We start from the raw sequence: 15,235 nt of genomic DNA on the forward strand, positions 1-15,235 counted from the left end.
AAAGGTGATTAACTACTATAACTTCCTCATTCAACTCTCCTCATAAGAGGCCTGTATGGAAGACAGACAAATCTTGGGGAATGGCTATTACTTTTTAAAACTTATGTATGTTCAAATCTTACAACTGCTGTTTTCGATGTGTTTTGTTAATGAAGCAGATCAACAGATCCCTGACACCTAGTTTACATTTGACGACCTGAAATGAAACCATTAAAAAATGTATTTAGGTATACCATCACTGTTCTACTTCCTATCAATTCTGTGGCTCTAAGTAATAAACTATTCACATGCCTTTTTATTCCATAGGGCATTATGTTTGTCTACTACACCGGTAATATCATGCCTATTAGACTTACTGAGCAAGAAGCAGGAACTAATTGTGATAATTTGACAAGGACCTTATTGTAAAACCTGAGGTAAATCTCAGGACAGACTTTTAACATTTAGAGACGGAAAATGCCATCCTCTGCAAAGAACTATTAATCCTTCAAAACAAGCAAGTGAACAAACATAATAAACAGTTCTGGTTCAGCTCTGCTTCTTAGAATGAATGTTTGGTCATTACTATCATGCTACCATGTACGTAAGGCAACCAAGTAAGTATTTCTAGACCAAGAAAGCAATAGGGTTGGATGTGTAATGCATCACTTCATCAGAAGATCTAGAATCAAATGTAATTTAGATGAATAAGTGGCCCAAATGTGCATGGTATCTACTTCTGCTATACCACTTATTCTAAATACGAGATTCTCATGATCAATTACCTGACATGTAGATGATATCAGCACAACAGCCCCACTCTAGGGAGGAAAGGTCATTGTGAAGGGAAACATTCCTAATGGCAGAAACTTGAGCTAGGCACATGGTTGTTCATTCATTTTGTAAGGAAATTGACAGGTTGTTAGATATTGACTAGTAGACAGTATTGAATGGTTTAAGAGGTTATTTGGGACTTGGAAGAATACATAAAGTGATGACAAAAGATTTGGGGATGAGAAATGAAGAAAGAAGTCTCTGAAAGATCACAAACTATAAAAGTAATCCATGTCCCATGTAAATGCCGGCCAAAGAGTTAAGTGGTCACATACAACAGCAGGAAGCACCGCCTCCTTCCGGCCCTATAGACCAAGGTCATGAGCAGAGCAAATACCACTATATTTCCCCTTTTTGTCTAAATAATAAGGTTCTAAACTTGATGCAAACTATATACAATAAGAATGACTATCAAGTATTATCCAGGAAAAACAAAGGGTAAAAGCATAAACAAAAATGGAACTACAACCAACAAGAACATCATCAAACAAGAAAGACATGCTAAATGTCCAGAAATGTCCAGATCATAGGTAAATGGCAAATTACCGAGATTACTCCAATAGCTGGCCTATTGTGAAGATTCTAACTCTAGTACTAATATGTTCTAGCTAAGATATGAGAAGATTATAACTGTAACTATCTAGTCTTCATTAAAGACCTAAAAAGGAACATAATACCTGAGAAAATGGAAAATGCAAGCAAGCAATTTCCGAAATTCTTGCGAGAAGAGACAGAGAGAAGGAACTGCTTAATATAGCAGCCAAACAACCTGATTTAGGGACTCAACCAATCTCTCTATCCACTCACTACCTCTGCCCAACGGACTCATTAAGGAGGCAGAATTTAAACACACATTCAACAGGATGGATTGCATCAACACTAAACTGATAGCCATAGCAAAGTGTCCAGCCTGGCAGGGCTCAACACATACACTGGAGATCAGCTAGGTAATTAAATTCAATACATGTTATCATTCATGGCATGATCTGTAAGCTACCTCACCGTTCCTTCCTAGCTCTTAGTAATTTCCCCTGCCTAATAATTCTATGTATTTTAAGTAAATTTTGATACTTTACCTACCATATATACATTTTATAGTGTTATGTTTTCAAGTTGTCTTATTCTGCCCCCTTGTGGGAAACAGCTCTTTAATCTTTTACTGTGAATAAAACATTAAATCCAACTTGCTCCTCCAATGACATAAAATACATACTGATTCTATAATAATTTTACTTCAGGTTTTACTAATAGGTTCCTTCCTCAACCTTTGCCATCTAACTGTCCACAGCTATCCATTAAGAATTATAGGGGGTTTTCCCCAGGTGTCTGTGATTATCTCTTATCAGAAAAACTCAGATAATACTTTAAATCAAAATATTTCTATACATTCAATATAATTTTCAAACTTTTTAGTGGCCAAGCTTTTAATTCCTTTTCTTTCATAAATATGGATAAGTAAGGAGTGACTTCTACAAGGTTTCTATTGCTGTTTAGGCAAGTTATCATAATGCTAAGTAGTCTAGCATGTTCGGACACAAAATGTGCTTGGAACTGCATATTACAAGATTATAGATTATATTAAAGATTATAAATAAATTATTACAAATAATTTTGGAAATTTAAACACAGGTGAGGAAGTGGTAGGATACATTATTGGTTACTTATACTACATATGATTGTATCAATTTTAAGAACCAGTTTCAGGATATTCTGTAGGGATGGCCATGTTATATTGCTTAAAAGAGAACAGGAAAACGAAAACTTTAAAATATTCAAATTAATTTATGTAGGTATGTATCTATATACCCTTGCATATGCCAGTATGAGCTCAGAGAAACATATAAAATGATGATGATGGTGTGGTGGTTTTGTGTTCCCCAAAATATTGTGCACCCTAATAAACTTATCTGGGGTCAGAGAACAGAACAGCCACAATACTAAACATAGAGGATAGGCAGTGGTAGCACATGCCTTTAATCCTAGCATTCCAGAGGCAGAAATCCATATGTTCAAGGATACAGCCAAGCATGGTGACTCACGCCTTTAATCCCAAAAAGCGAGCCTTTAATTCCAGGGAGTGATGGCAGATAGCAGAAAGGTATATAAGGCATGGAGACCAGAAACTAGAAGCATTTGGCTGGTTAAGCTTTCAGGCTTTTGAGCAGCAGTTCAGCTGAGAGCCATTGGGATGAGGACGCAGAAGCTTCCAGTCTGAGGAAACAAGATCAGCTGAGAAGTTGGCCAGGTGAGGTTAGCTGTGGCTTGTTCTGTCTTTCTGATCTTCCAGTATTCACCCCAATACCTGGCTCAGGTTTGATTTTATTAATAAGACTCTTTAAGATTCATGCTACATGATGGGATATTTTTTAGGTAAGTGAAAGAACACTTGCTTTTTTAAAGTTTTTTTTTTCAGCTAATGAGATTATACCATTAGAAACTAAGTATGGCTAGTATCCCAACAGACATTCTAATATACATCTAACATCCCAAGATCATAAAGAATTATTAGCTAGAGGGCAAATTTCAAGTTTAGTTTTATGAAAAGTGTTATAGTGAAAACAATCAGCAAAAATGAATTTCAGAAGTACAAGAGGACTACACATAAAGATGTTTCAAGAGAACTTATCATGCAAGTTCAGATCTTCCAAATTCAACCAATAGCAAACAAATCCACAATTTAAATATCACAATGAAGAGTTCTAAATACATACTACCAACAGTATATAGCCAGGCATACTTGGTGCTTGTTTACAAATACCAGCACTCAAGAGGCAGAGGCAGCCGGGCGTTGGTGGCGCACGCCTTTAATCCCAGCACTCGGGAGGCAGAGCCAGGCGGATCTCTGTGAGTTCGAGGCCAGCCTGGGCTACCAAGTGAGTTCCAGGAAAGGCGCAAAGCTACACGGAGAAACCCTGTCTCGAAAAACCCAAAAAAAAAAAAAAAAAAAAAAAAAAAAAAGAGGCAGAGGCAGGAGGTTCTCAGCAAGTCAAAGTCATTCTGGTCTATCACATAGCAAGTTTCAGGTCAGCCAGGCTACAGAGGAAGAGCCTGCCTCACAAAAAAAAAAAAAAAAAAAAAAAAAAAAAAGAAGAAGAAGAAAGAAAGAAACAAACCAATAAAAAAAAAACCCAAAACATGTAAAGTATTTTCTTATGGAAAATAATGCTATCTAGGTATGATGATAAAATTTCCACCACCTACATGGCAGCTCATAACTGCCTGAACTCCAGTTTCAGGGAATCCAATGCCCTCTTCTGGTCTCTGCACAAACTGGGCACATATGTGGTATACAGACATACATGCAGGCAAACGCCCACACCATATAAAATAATAATAAAGTCATAGAAGACAAAAAGTAAATGCAATTAGATAGAGGAAATTGTAGGCAACATCAGAGCATGTATATGAAGATACAACATAACTGCAGTCCGGTGTATTATCAGGTCTGGCTTAAGCATAAAAGGAAAAAAATGTAAGGAGTAACATCTACGGACAACAATATGAGTAAGTAGAGCACTAGCAGTCAGGCTCGTTTCCCATCTACCACATGTATGTGGTTAACAAAAGACATCAGAGGTTTCTCTGCCCCTAAACTGAATTAGAGAGTATGGGTATATCTGAGCGAGTAAGCTAAAGCAGCAGGTTACTACAAGACAGAAAAGACTTTCAAGTCAGTATGCTGGCACAGTGCACCAGATACCTTACATGTCCTTGACTGATGGAGAAGAAATATGAAATTGAAACTATCTGCAATCAGACAGAACAGATTATCACATGACATGGTAGCATCTGCTATTACTTGTTTGTTTTAAATGGACATGCATCTGTTTTGATTGGCTGATATTTGTAATATATTAATTATTGGGGATTTTGAGTGTTATTACATCCATGAGGAAAAGAAAATATCACATTAAACATAGAGGGGCAGCTGGTGAGATGGCTCACTGGATAAAGGTGCTTGCTGTAAAACCTGAAAATCTGAGTTCTGATCCCGAGGACAAACATGGTGGAAGAAGAGAACCATTTTAGGCATGTTGGATTGAGAAAATGAGTGAAATCTACTGCTTCTCTTTTCATCTTTTTCTTCCAGCTCTACCCAAGGCAAGCCTGTCTCACAAGCCGCTGTATCTAAAGAAACCTAAGTATTTGAGAGAAGAAAACTCTATGACTACAGCACTAGTGGTATAAGAAATATAAGAGAACTGCAAGGAGAAATGGACAAATCCACAGTGACTGACTGAGATGTCAACATTCTTCTCTTAATAACTGACAGAACAAGCAGACAGAAAATCAGCAAAGATAAAGAGGACATGATTGAACATTATCTACCAATCAGGACACGACATTTATAGAACCTTCGATCTTTAGCATAAAGTATGTTCTTTTTGAAGTGCTCATGAACATTAAGGCAAATCGTTTTATCATACACAGTGGAATATACCTACAACCTCAGGACTCAAGACTCAAGCAGAGAAAGGAGAATCAGGAGTTAGATGTAGGGGAATATTATTTTAAGGTGTATTACTTTTATTTATGTTGCATTTGTTTAACTCTGTGAAGCTGTGTTACTTTGCCTGTGTAAAACACCTGATGGTCTAATAAAGATGTGAACGGCCAATAGTAAGGCAGGAGAAAGGATAGGCAGGGCTGTCAGGCAGAGAGAAGAAATAGGAGAAATCAGAGAAAGAAGGAAGTAGCCAGAGAAGGAGGAGGACCCAGCCACCTAGCCACCTAGCTACACAGCCAGACATAGGAGTAAGAAGGAAAGAAAAGGTACACAGGAATAGAGAAAGATAAAAGCCCCCAAAGCCAAAGATAAACAGGATAATTTCAAGTTAAGAAAAGCTGTCTAGCCACAGTCAAGCTAAGGCCAAGCATTTATAATTAAGAATAAGCCTCCATGTGTGATTTATTTGGGAGCTGGGTGGTGGGCACCCCAAAAGAGCAAAACAAACAACAGCTGGAGGCTTTGATAGCTGATTTCCATTGTCAACATGATTGAACTTAAAGTCACCATGGAAACACACTTCTGGTATATTCATGAGGGTGTTTCCTGAAAGTTTTAACTGATCTAGGAAGATCTACCCTAAATGTGAGCAGCACCATTCCATGGGCTGGGATCCAGACTGAATAAAAAGGAAAAAGTGAGCTTTTTCATCCCTCTCTGCTTCCTGACTATCGAGGCAAGGTGACCAGCTGCTTCATGCACCTGCCACTGATGTTGCCTTCCATGCCATGATCCCAATCAAGCAGATAATAAAAATATTTGTACCACACACAAAAGATGATAAAATTTTCTACTCAAGGCTTAGATGCCGACTACACTGGGCTATACCATGTGACTAAACTCATTCTGACTTCCTTCCCAATACAACTTCGGTTCTCTGTGAAGTTCAGAACTGTATGCTGCCCTATCTTTTCATTGTCATCTTTAAGGACCTTTCTCTTTCATTTTTATTTTTATTTTTTGGTTTTTCGAGACAGGGTTTCTCTGTGTAGCTTTGCGCCTTCCCTGGAACTCACTCTGTAGCCCAGGCAGGCCTCGAATTTACAGAGATCCACCTGCCTCTGCCTCCCGAGTGCTGGGATTAAAGGTGTGCACCACCACCACCCGGCTCTCTTTTATTGATGTTCCCATTTCCTATAACCTATTTCTTTTATTTGGATGACGACTTTGTCATTCTGATGGATGTGGCATTCATCCTAAATTTTTTTTAAGAAAAAGCACAAGACCACAGATTATTTTTGAGAATTCACATGCCTTAAAATACCTTAATTTTAGCCAGGTGTTGTGAAGTACATCTGGAATTCTAGCACTTTGGAGGGTAAGGCAGGAGGATTAGTACAAGTTGAAAACCAGCCTGGGCTCCATGATAAGACTCAGTCTCAAAAAACAAAACATTTAAATCTTGTTTGTATAAATAGTTTCAATGCACTTATTGTAAGATTGAAATTATCTTCCTCCAAAATTTGAAAGATACTTTAATTTTCATCTGGTTTCAAATACTTCCACTAAGAAGTCTAAAACTAATGGTTTTCTATCATTCTCTGGGTTAGAGTTGCTGTATTTTTTTCTTTCTCTGAAAACCTGAAAGATTGCCTGCATGGCCTCAGTGACTTAAATTTTTACAACATGGCCTTAGTTTATCTATGGTTTCAGCTACAATAAACAGCCTTTTCTTCTTTCTTTCTTTTTTTGGGTTTTCGAGGCAAGGTTTCTCTGTGCAGTTTTGGTGCCTGTCCTGGATCTCACTCTGTAGACCAGGCTGGCCTCCAACTCACAGAGATCCTCCTGGCTCTGCCTCCCAAGTGCTGGGATTAAAGGCGTGTGCCACCACCTTTCATATGCTAATACACAGCTTTTTCAATCAGGAAACTTGTGTATTTAATACAAGAAAATTCGTTTGGATCACTTTATGGATGATTTTTTTTTCCTGCTTTCTCCTTGCCTTTGAGACCTATTATCTGAATAGCGAAACTCTTGGTTCTGTAAGTTTCTTGACACTTTCTACTATTTCTCTATCACTTAGCCCTTTTGCTATACCTTCTCAGATTCTCTCAATATTAATTTCTAGTATTTATATGGGGCTTTGATTTTTGACACCAGAATTTCAGTGTCTAAGAGCCATTTTTAAAAGATATATAGCATCATCCTTTTTTTTATAGTGCCTTCTTATTTTGAGGCTGTATTATTTTCTCTTAGTTCTGAAAACAGTTAACAATTCTAAGCTAGGTGTGGCACATACCTATAATTCCAGCCCTGGAGAGGCTAAGGCTGGAGGATCAAAACATCTAAGCTAGCCTGGACTACAAAGCAAGATTCTGACTCAAAATTTTTTTTTATTATTTTCCTCTATAAAATGTTATCTTCACATTGCTTTATTCTATTTAATGTCTATGTTCACATACTATAGTGATTCTTCAAATAAGTCTTGATTAGTTGCTCACATGAAATAGGAAGGGACTAAAAAGCTGAATAGGAACATGGATAGCAGTAGTAATTTTATCTGGGCTGTTTAGGAATCTAATGACTACATTAGTGTATCTTTTTAATTAGGTTTCTCAAAAAAGATTTTCCTAATTTTCTGCCTAAAGGCCCAACTGTACCAATATTCTGAGAGCCCAGTGAGATAAACAAAAGATAAAAACACCTGGGGTCCAATACTTCTATTTTAGCACAGGACTCCTTCCCTTAACTGTCTTTGATTTCTTTCAGACTGAAGAGTATGTAAAGAATAACTTTTTGACCTTTGCTGGAGTCATAAGTGGGAATAGAAGCCTCTGATGAGTGGCTGGCTAGTTAAGTTTTAAGATGACATCCCTGAAACTCAACACTTCTCTATCTGCCTTTAACCAAATCCCCCTCCCACTCCTGTCTACAAGCTGTCAGTCTTAAGCTTTCTGAGACCTCTAGAGGATGAATCACACAGCTTTGTTTATTTCCACTGCTACTGCATTTAGAGTTCAGTTTCAATGATGTCTATATCTCCAGGTCCTAACAATACATCGAGGCTTCCATTTCTAATCCCCTGTACTGACCTTTCAGTAGGTTTCTGGGATGAACAAAAGTAGAAGGGCAGACTCACCCATCCTTTATTCCTGATAATATGTCAACTACTGCATACTCAAAACATCTTGGAAATAACTCTTTTATTGCTTAATTTCTTATTAAAATTCAATTTGTTCTTACAGATTTGAAAACTACTGTAATTGACAAATCTCAGAGAAAATAATTTCATGTACCTATATCCATGACATCTAATAAAACTTGTTTCCAATTTTTATTGTTTAATATTAGTTTTATACATTAGGATATTTCTTCAAGTATTTAGTCAGCCTTGGTTGGCTACTCATATTTAAGAAGAGAGGAGTAATAACAATTACTATAGTTTTCACACTAATTTTCTTGTTAGAAAATACATGTTCTCATTTTCTTTTTTAAGTAGGAATATGTTTAGAGACTAAAAGTGATCATGCAAATAAATCCCTATCATTTGCAATATTACAGATCATTTAAAAATGACTAAGTATTGCTAGTATTGGTAAAACTTCAAAAATAGCCATGTCTTTTTGTAACAGGCCTCCAGCCCTTAGCACAATTGACACCATAATAGAAGTTATTTATTATTTGGGCCATAAAACAGCACATAGATGGTACCACCTGCCAAAATGAAAACAAAGACCTAATCCATCAAACCCATAGTTTTGGGAAAAGTCATTAAATAACCTTGCATTTTGACTTCTGTAGTTCCACTTCTGGCTAACTGTTTTTGCTAACTGAAGTATGTTGACCCACTATACAACTGTGCTTCAAAGCTCACCCTGAGAAAGATTTGGGGTTACACTGGGACACCAAAGACTCAGTATAGTCTCTGGCTGGCAAATGAAGGGTTTCTATGCTTAAACACCTGTACTCTTAAACCCAGCACTCTTCTGTGGCAAAAACCCCACAACATTTTCCAAAACATAAAATTCTATACAAAACAAAACAGTATAGCTCTAAAATATAGAAGAACAAAGTTGAGGGGGAAAGGGTATAGAATTATGGAGTAAATGGCCCTGGGGCTTTTACAGGAACAACACACCACTATAGCTATCAGTTGTATTTTCAGTTCTTATTCTCTTCACTTACTTAATACCATTTATTTAGATGTTTATTGCTGTGGATATCGCTCTATATAAACAAAGCACTGATTGGCCAGTGACCAGGCAGGAAGTATAGGCGGGACAAGGAGAGAGGAGAATTGAGGAAGGAGGAAGGAAAGAGGGACCGGCTGGAGCCGCCGCCAGGACAAGGAAGATGTAAAGTACCGGTAAGCCACGAGCCATGTGGCAAAGTAAAGATTAATAGAAATGGGCTGAATATAAGAGTGAAAGCTAGACAATGATAGGCCTGAGCTAATGGCCAAGCAGTTTAAATAATGTAAGAGTCTGTGTTTATTTTATAAGTGGGCCCCGGAACTGGCGGGACTTGGCGGTGGGAGCTGGAGAAAAATTCTCCAGCTACAGTTTATATCTAACATAATATATTTCAGATACTTATTCTTAGCACTGAGAATACAGCATTAACCAAAGTAACCAAAAGGTTGTGCTATTATGAAATATTCATTCTAAAGAAAGAATATAAACAGAATAAATACAAAAATGATAAGCACTGAAAAAAAAGAAGTAAGAGAATGGAAGATGCTTATGCAATTTTGAATGAATTATGAAAGACATCAGAAATTTCAGTGGTGTGGACTGCTTTTACATGTTCACTTCAAAAAGTTAATCAATATACTGCATTCAACCTGTCCACCCAGCCAGCTCTCTTATATCCTTCTTCAGGGTTCAATCTGGTATGTCTCCCCAACCTACCAGATCTAGCCTGGGTCCCACATCTAGTGTCCGTGTTTTGTCTGGCCACCCCTACTTGTGGTGGTTTGAACAAGAACGGTCCCCACAGGCTCATATATTTAAATGTTTGGTCATTAGGGAGTGGCCTTGAGAGGGATTAGGAGGTGAAACCTTGTTGGAGGAAATATGTCACTGGGGGTGGGCTTTGAAGTTTCAGAAGCCCAAGCCAGGCCCAGTGGTGCGCGCTCTCGCTCTTGCTCTCGCCAGTTCCTCAGCTGATCCTGTTTCCTCAGACTGGAAGCCTCTGTGACCTCATTCAAATGGGTCTCAGCTGAACTGCTGCTCAAAAGCCTAAAAGCTTAACCAGGCCTAGTTCCTGGTCCTCACGCCTTAAATACCTTTCTGCTTTCTGCCATCACTTCCTGGGATTAAAGGCGTGAGTCACCATGCCTGACTGTTTCCAGTGTGGCTTTAAATTCACAGAGATCCAGATGGATCTCTGCCTCCCAGGTGATAGGAATAAAGGCATGTGTGCCATCATTTCCTGGCCTCTATGTCTATCTAGTGGCTGTTCTGTTCTCTGACCCCAGATAAGTTTATTAGGGTGCACAATATTTTGGGGAACACAATATCACCACACTAAACCTCTGAAAACTGTGAGCCAGCCCCAATTAAATGTTTTCCTTTATAAATGGTCACGGTGTCTCTTCACAGCAATATAACACTGACTAAGATAGCTACCTATGTCATAACCAACCTCTAGGCTTCTTCCAGAACCTCCCTATCCACCAACCTATGGGTCCCTCTCATGCCATATCCAACTTTTCAACACAGCCAGATCTACCCCAACACTCCAGGATTAGAGCAGGAGGCACATCCTGTACACCAACTCAGTCCCTTCTGTCCACCTGATTTCATTACACTCAAGCCATTTCTGACCTTTAGACTCAACCTACCTACACATCTACTCTTCTAACTCAACCTACTCTATCATTTTCAGACTTAGAACTACCAAAAGCAGTTCATATGCCCAGATCTCATTGCAAATATAATGGATCAAGTCAGTGTCTTCTCTCCAAAACCTACCAGTCTTGTAGAAATATTTGTCAATGTGAATTACCTAGATGAACCTTAGTACACAGAATTTAAAACAAAAATCATAAACTTCATTGCTGTGGAATAATCCTCTTGTACACTGTAAAGATTTGTCACTCGAATTAGTTTAATAAAATGCTGATTGGCATTTTATTAAACAGGCAGGAAGTATAGGCAGGGCGACCAAACTAAGGATGATGGGAAGAAGGGTAGAGTCAGAGAGTCACTGGCAAATACAGAGAAGCAAGATGAGAATGTCATACTGAGAAAAAGTACCAAGCCATGTGGTTAAACATAGATTAGAATTATGGGTTAATTTAAGTATAAGAGCTAGTTAGTAATAAGCCAGAGCTATTAGTTGAGCATTTATAATTAATATAAGCGTCTGTGTGGTAATTTGGGAAGTGGCTGCCAGGTATTTGGGAAGTGGCCAGCAGGGGAAAAACGTCCAACTACACTTCATCAAAGAATCCAGGACTTCAAAGAAGACAAAAGAAACTGCTCAATGAAATTAAGGAAAAAGAACTTAAGAGAATAAAACCTAAATGACACCCAAGAAAACACAAATATAAGACTGATGGCAATGATGAAAACAACCTATGACTTGAGAATGGAATTCAAAAGGAGACAGAAACATATGAAGACTCAAGCTGAAAAGGGTCATAGATTATCTATGGATGCCCAGAGTCTGGGCCACAACGTGTGGCCATGTTGGTGTCTGAGGGCCATGCCACCCCTGGGGCCTTGATGATCTGGGTGGCCTGCAATGCCACACAGGGCCATGGTATCATCCGGGCCCAGGCTGCTGCCATGGGCCATGTCTGGGTCCGTGGCCCAGCAGCAGCCAGGGTCTGGGTTGATGTCCCTGGCCCCTGTTGCCACTAGGTGTAACACAAATTGTAAAACGGTCTTATTAATAAAAAAACCCAGAGCCAGGTATTGGGGTAAAAACCTGAAAGGTCAGAGGAATAGGAAAAGCCACAGACAATCTCACCTCACAGTCTCCAAAGAGACCTACTTCCTGTATACCCACGCCTATATGCCTTTCTGTTCTGCCATCTCACTTCCTCTTCCTGCCCAGCTCTGTCACTTCCTGTCTGTCTGTACAGACCTCCAGACCTTTATGGTTATTGCTGAGATTAAAGGCATGTGTCACCATGCCTGGCTCTGTTCCCAGTGTGGCCTTGAACTCACAGAGATCCATATGATCCCTGCCTCCGGAGTGATAGGATTAAAGGTGTGTGATACCATTGCGTGACCTCTATGCTTACTAGAGTGGCTGGCTTTTTCCTCTGATCCTCAGACAAACTTTATTAGGGTACACAATATATTGGGGACACAATACATCACCACAACTAGGGGCTAAGCAGATGCCCAGCATCTGGACATCCACCGGAGACGATGTTGGTGTCCAAGGGCCTTGCTGCTACTTGGGCCATACTGATTTGGGTGGCCTGTGCTGCCACCAGGACAATAGTGATGTCCAACCTGAGCTGTTGCTGAGGGCATGTCTGGGTCAATGTTCCTGCTGCATCTGGGGTCTGTGATAATGTCCATGCCCTATGTTATCACAGGGGGTAATAGCAACCATGAACTGAGCTGGCCCCATCCCTCACTGGCCTGGGATAGCTGCCCCTGGCCCTTGCTAAACATTGCAGCAGGAGAACTGCCCCCCACCCACACTTAAGAGAGATAGCCCCACCCCTCATCATGGGCTTAGAAGAGCTGGCTCTGTCCCTCACCTGAGGGGGCGATCCCAGTGTCCCTGAATGACCAGCTCAGCTACCACTCTCATCCTGGGCCTTGGGCTGGCCCACCCTAACATCTACCCCATCTATGACCTGATGGAGCTCATGAAGGGATTAGGGTCAACAACAGGGTATCCGAGAGGAGTTTCAGTGAGAGTTCAGTGATGATGGTGTGCCAGAGGCCTTGAACCAGATCAATGACTCACTACAATGAACATTTTGTGGGTGGGGCTAGTTGGACAATAGAGTATGCTGCATGATACTCCGAAGCATCCAGTTACACGAGGATGAATGAAGAGGTGCTGGAAAGACAGAGGATGAGGTGGGGGTTTTTGTTTGTTTATTTGTTTTGTTTTTAATTAATTTGGGGGGGCATGCTACAGGGGTGAGGGGCAGATATGGAGTGACTTGGAGGTGAGTGAGTTTGAGGTGCATGTTGTGAAATTCCAAAAGAATCAATAAAGAATTATGTTTAAAAAAAAAAAAACATAACAAAACCTCACCACCAAGCAGGAGAAGCCCCCTTTTGTGTTGTCAGTCAAGGTTGTCCAAAAGACTACAAAACCATTATAGACTATTGCTGTTGCCCTTGTTTGCCCCCCCACTCCCCCAGAGGAAGAAGATAAGTCCCTGTCACTGAAGACACCATGCACTTCAGGCAGACACAGGGTCCAAAGGCCCTTTAGCTCGAACTGACTTAAATGCTTCCTCCCTTAGGAAGCATTCATGGTGCTAGAAGGTGCCATGCAAGCTTCCAAAGGAGGGAAGCAACCAACAGTCTTACCCAGCTCTGACACCTATGAACCACAACCAGTATGGCACAATAACCCTAAGGGTGCAGTAGTGACAAGCATACCTGGCCAGTAACCAACAGGTCTCTAACTGGGTTTAAGACCCACTCACCAAGAGTGAAGTTATGCCTAATACTGGAAACCTATCCAACTACCCAGAGCGAGTACAGTCATGGATCTTAGAGGAGAACCTGTAATATACCTACAACTTACGTATAAGATTTTTTTAAAGGTAGTTAATAGTATGATTACTAAACCAGCATGACCCCTAACTACTCTCTAAATATTTGTTCTTATACCCACAGATAAATGTAGTCCTCATCTCTGATCAAGAAAACTTCCCTTTGCAACAGATGGAGACTATTACAGAAAACCACAACCAATCACAATGCAGAGTTATGGAGCTTAGTCCTGATGAATAACAAAACAACTACCACACCTAAGGCTCATGAAACATTTTAGAAGAATGGATGGAAAATTATAAGATCCTGAGGATTAGGAAGTTCACTGTGAGACTGTATCTCCTAGTAATGTCAGAAGCTATATTCATAAAGCTTCACCAACATGACTGCCTAAATATGAGCTAATAAGGACAGCAGACATGTCAAAGTCTACACAAAGAACTACAGGCAACTATAGAATGCTGAGAATAGGAGAAACAGTGTACCTCAGGGAAGAGCATACCAATTGGTTCAGTCCTAAAAACATCCATATAAGTAAAATGACACATATTGAACAGTTCTTATTTAGTGTATATATATACAAATATATATACATATCTATACAAACACATATATGTATATGTATATATATATATACACACACATATACATATATAGTAAAAAATATGGGAGGGTTTAGCAGAAGGAAAGGTGCTGTGGTATGGTCTTTCTGTACACTGTGAACATGTTTTGCTCTCATTGGTTGATAAATAAAGCTGTTTGACCAATGGCGAGGCACAATAAGGTTAGGCCGGTACATTCAAACTGAAGATGGAGATGAAGAAGAAGGGTGGAGTCAGAGCAGACATGATCCAGCTGCCACATGGCAATACATAGATTAATAGAAATGAGTTAATTTAAGATGGAAAGAGCTAGCTAGCAAGAAGACTGAGCCATAGATCAAACAGTTTGTAATTAATGTTAAGTCTCTGACTGGTTATTCAGGTACTGGCAAGCAGGAAAGTATTATCGGGCTATAGAAAGGGAAGGAGGAAATGATGTGATTATATTATAATCATGAAAATAAAAAACTCTACAAAGCGAGATCCAGGCACCCAAACTACACAGAAACCCTGTCTCGAAAAATCCCCATAAAGAGTGGAGTGGGGGGAGCCGGGAATAAGTAGGAAGATTCTAAAAGAATACAGCAATTTTACCATTTCTTTTCAGTCAGCTATGACAACAAATATTATATTGATGAAAAATTTTAAAGCCAGTATGTGGGGGCTGG

General features: G+C 39.5%; 1 protein-coding gene across 12 annotated transcripts in view; it reads right to left on the reverse strand.

Annotated features, from left to right (window-relative positions):
* The window catches only part of Tanc2 (tetratricopeptide repeat, ankyrin repeat and coiled-coil containing 2), a 314,497-nt gene that overhangs the window by 211,835 nt on the left and 87,427 nt on the right, over positions 1–15,235 (reverse strand). The gene's annotated exons all lie outside the window — the stretch shown is intronic.

This window comes from Peromyscus californicus, unplaced genomic scaffold, assembly GCF_007827085.1.
Source record: "Peromyscus californicus insignis strain IS unplaced genomic scaffold, ASM782708v3 Scaffold_3__1_contigs__length_106647218, whole genome shotgun sequence".
In the NCBI taxonomy this organism is placed as follows: domain Eukaryota; kingdom Metazoa; phylum Chordata; class Mammalia; order Rodentia; family Cricetidae; genus Peromyscus; species Peromyscus californicus.